The sequence below is a fragment of the Lactuca sativa genome, chromosome 5 (assembly GCF_002870075.4).
Source record: "Lactuca sativa cultivar Salinas chromosome 5, Lsat_Salinas_v11, whole genome shotgun sequence".
NCBI lineage: Eukaryota > Viridiplantae > Streptophyta > Magnoliopsida > Asterales > Asteraceae > Lactuca > Lactuca sativa.
The window spans coordinates 271,632,390-271,637,213 of NC_056627.2; the positions used below are offsets into that span (position 1 = coordinate 271,632,390).

At 33.2% G+C, this 4,824-nt stretch overlaps 2 non-coding genes across 2 annotated transcripts; both read right to left on the reverse strand.

The window, feature by feature from the left end:
- Positions 1-3,269: 3,269 nt before the first annotated feature.
- On the reverse strand, positions 3,270-3,343 carry TRNAW-CCA (transfer RNA tryptophan (anticodon CCA)). Its single transcript has one exon. It is a non-coding gene; the product is annotated as a tRNA-Trp (tRNA).
- Positions 3,344-3,508: 165 nt separating this feature from the next.
- TRNAP-UGG (transfer RNA proline (anticodon UGG)) lies at positions 3,509-3,582 on the reverse strand. Its single transcript has one exon. It is a non-coding gene; the product is annotated as a tRNA-Pro (tRNA).
- Positions 3,583-4,824: the final 1,242 nt, after the last annotated feature.

Genomic DNA, 4,824 nt, shown 5'->3' on the forward strand with positions numbered 1-4,824 from the left:
GTGTATGGTCATGTATTCGCCTTCCTACAATCATTTAAAGTACCTAAAACATAACCCACAATTGTAAGCTAACACTTAGTGAGCTTCCCCCCCAAAAAAACAACACATAACCAAATAACATATACACAATAACAGCATGTCAGTCCGATCAACCATCGGGTTGGAATACCCTAGGCCCCTTAACCATCAGGTTGGAATGCCAATACACTATGGGTCCAGTCAACCATCGGGTTGGAATACCCCATACCCATCAACCATCAGGTTGGAATGCTAATACACAACGGGTCCTGTCATCCTCGAGATGGAATACCCTCAGACCCACTCAACCATCGAGTTGGAATGCCCTCAGGTCTATTGGCTCATGCACAGAGCAGTAAAGCCTCAACGACCAACCAAATATGTGCACATATAAATAATAGATAAAGATATAGTCAACCAACAGACAACAGACAAATCAACTGATCACTAAGAATAACAACATCCTATATATCAGGATACTGATCTAACAGATCACTACAGCACAATAGTATGCATTACAGAATATTAATCCAAAGGGTCGGCATTAGTGCCTTTGACCCGCAAGTACAGTGATGAAAACTCACCTCGCAAGCTGAAAAGAAACTGATAAGGTCTCGACTCCAAATCTCAACTCTCTAACTGACACCTATTTCCACCAAATTACCAATTTCCATCAAAATCCCAAAATACCCTCAAGATCAAACTTGGTCAAAGTCAACTGGTCAAACCCACTAAGTCAACTGAGTCAACCCAGTCGAGTTAACTCATCCGCGCTGACCTAGTGCAAGTACGCAGGGCGTACTCTGGAGGTACGATGAGCGTATTCCAAACCCTCGCAGTCGACCACCATCGAGGTGGTTGACTGAGTATACGTAGTGTATCCTCGCAACCCAAAAATCCCATTAAGAGCTTAATGGCTTAAGCTCCTACGACCAAACTTTAGATCCATGGCTAAAATACACTCTAAAGTCCTAAATTTTCCAACTTGATGACTTTAGATATCTATTAAGAGCTTAAATCAAGGTCTTAATCCATTAAGGCCTTCTACAAGATGCATGGAGCAAAACTAACCATTGGGACCTCACTTTTATGACTTAGGACCCCTCCTAGGGTCTGAAATGACAACTCAAAACATCAAGAATATGTCATGCTCAAGATAAGACATTTGGGACCAAAAAGCATCACTAAAACACCCATTTCTAGATCTACATGATTGAAGGATAAAGTTGCAAACTTTATACCTTAGAAAGGTTGCAAATGAAGAATAAGTTCCAGATCCAATGTGCTCCACTCCTCCAAGATGAGCTTGACTTCCTACCTTCTTATTCTAAGCACACAAAAACACACTTTAAGGTTTGAAATGGCTTCATAAGGTGGTTCTAGGGTTACAACACAAATGAGAAGGTGGAGGTTAATAAGGTGAAGGGAAATGAGACCATAAGGATGCTTAAATACTAGCCAACCCTAAAAATTAGGGTTTCCCCATTTAGGAAGTACACCTAACATACAATGATGTACGCGCAACCTACTAGGGCGTGCCCTAGTACGCTCAACGTACACCACGTATCATTGGCATACTCTAAAGGCTTAAATTACCAAAATGCCATTAAGCCTCTTTTTGCATACAGTTCTTGAACTTTGGGACCAAATGCAATATAAATGAATTAAAGGGTTGAAATTTGAAGTACCTTATCATCAGGATGTTACAACTTTCCAGGGCATGGTGTTAATTCCTCTTTGGTCACAACATGCCCTTTTTTTTGGAAAAAGACAACATGCCCTTTGTTTATACCCACATAAGAGTCATGTATTTGTGAAAAGACTCTACTGCAAATTAGAACCAAAACCAATCTGATGGATAAAGAAGCAGAAATTAATGTACCACTTGACATTACCAGCTTTTAAGATTTTAATTTCAAACCTGATGTGTTTGTTACAACATAAAATTATCGACAATCTAATAGTAAGTTAAAACTAATGCAGTTTATAATTTTAAATTAATTCAAATATACTTTTTTCACCCTGTTTTCTAGCTTTGATTTGAACCCAAGAAGAGCCAGGATATCGACCTCTTCTTGAGATCTTCAGAGATGAAGGAGTTCTTCAAAGGGAGAGAGAGAGAGAGAGAGAGAGAGAGAGAGAGAGAGGCTGAAAATAGATTAAGAGGAAGAGGAATAGGAATCATATGACATATATGGTAAAGGTGTGTTGGGAAAGCGGTGGTATGGTGAAATGGACAAGATAACAGACAAAGTGGAAAAGAAATGATGGTGGATGGTGGTGTGCTGAAAAGGCTTGGGTTTCTTTGTTAGAAGAAGAAGATCCTAGACTCAAGTATGCAGATGATTTGGTTACAATCGACAATGTTGATTTTATGGGATGCCTTCAGAAACAAAATTTTCTATAAATTAGGAACTTTTCAGCGATTACTGATTTCTTGCCAAGGAAGTGAACTCTTTTACCTAATTTATTGGGATATCAAGAATAACTAAAAACATAATTGGAATTTGAGCGAAAAAATAAAATTGAGATGAATATGAGAAGGACACGGGGCGTTTAGTAGGTCTCTAAGAAGGCCATTCGGCATGTTTAGAAGTCTTTTATTAGAATATATATATATATATATATATATATATATATATATATATATATATATATATATATAGGGTAAAGTGAATATACCTAACAACCTTATATAAGCTTAGGTACCTAACCACATCATACTATGTAATTTTGTATCATATTCGCATTGTAATCACCCAAAGTGCTTAAAATTCAACCTCATAACTTGATTGCTTCCAAAATCTTTGGAGTTTCACCATTATCTTCCTTCAAATGACATCTTTCTATCGGAGACCCCCTGATGGGCTTCATATACTACCGTTACAAATCAAATGGTGTAAGAGGAATATAATGGTGAATGTCTGAAAATCTTGGAAGTAAATCAAGTTAAGGGTTGAAGTTTAAGAACCTTAGACGATTGCAATGGAAATATAATGCAAAACAATGTAGTATAATGTGGTTAGGTACCTAAGCTTATATAAGGTTGTTAGGTATATTCACTTTACCCACATATATATATATATATATATATATATATATATATATATATATATATATATATATATATATATATATATAACATCTCTTTTTTTGATTGACCTCCTCCTTTCTTTAATATCCAGGAGGTCAAATTCAGATTGCCGTTCCAGTTAGTGCTTCAACCGAATTCGATCGAAGAAGATCCGAATCACGCTCTGTAGGATTTGAACCTACGACATCGGGTTTTGGAGACCCACGTTCTACCGAACTGAACTAAGAGCGCTTTCTTATCATAAAAGATAAGACTGTAAATAAAAGGATTGGCCCCAATACATCTTGTATGCATACACTATAATAGTATCATAACAATGAAAGATTCTATATGATATGTCCAATGTGAATTGATCTCAAAAAATCCCTCGTTACTGCTCAAAGGAGCAGTAATAGGTAGGGATGACAGGATTTGAACCCGTGACATTTTGTACCCAAAACAAACGCGCTACCAAGCTGCGCTACATCCCTTCCATTGGTCTACAGTGTCATATATATATATATATATATATATATATATATATATATATATATATATATATATATATATATATATATATATGTGAATTTTGAATGATTATTTTCAGTGATTTGTGAAATATTTTTTTTGTTTTAAAAATATATTAATATTATATTCTCTATGTCCCAAAATTATTGTCGACAGACAAAAAAACACGCACAGATTAAGGAAACATTAGTTACTACTAACTTTATTGTCATTACTTTGCATTTAATGCTCTATTAAATGCTTAGTTGGTTAAGTAATAATAAAATGATATTTTGGTAAAAATGTTATTTTTTTATAAATAGACTATTATTTTAGGACAAACCATAAATGAAAGATGAATTATAGTTTTAGGACGGAAAAAATATTATATATACTAAATGCAATTAATTACCATAAAGATTTTGGATATTGTTACATTTAGTCTCTAAACATTTTGTTTTTTACAAAAGAACCCTTATGTTTAAGTGTGGTTTGGATATTGTCACATTTAATCCTTAGAGGTTTTTTTTTAAAGTCTTTATTACAAATTTTTTTCCCGTATTATATAGAAAATGGTGTGTATTTTTTTAATAGGAACGGTTCATATATTAAAAAAAAATACAAAAAATAGTCTGTACTTATTAGAAATTTATAGATTACTTCCTATATTTTCGTAGTGACGTAAGTTTCATTCCTCATGAAGCACGAGTGGTAGCCTACTAGTTAATATCTAATTCTAAAGAATAAAATATTATTATATTTAATATGTTTTTAAATAATAAATAAATATATAATTAAGTATTAAATTGTAAATGATATTTTTATTGATTCCAAACATTTTTGTATTGTTAATTAAATTTTTTTATCTATCATAATATACAAAGACACATTAACAATTTTTATCCAACAAGTTACAACCCAATTCAAGAAGTACAATAAAAATTTAGAAATCTTAAATAATTAAGCAAGTAAAATTTATACATGTTATAAAAGCGATGTCAGGTTACAACCCATGAAAATGATATCATGATATGAATCGATTTTATTTTGGTTAAAAACAAAAATCAAATCGATAACCCTTAAAATTTTATTTTTACCAAATCGATGCTTGTTCCAAATGCCTCACTTTTGTTGTATAATCGCACATAACATTGTGGTATCAAAAAAAAATTGAAAAGGAGAATATTAACATGTGTTGCTATTAATAACTTTTGTTTAATGTTGCC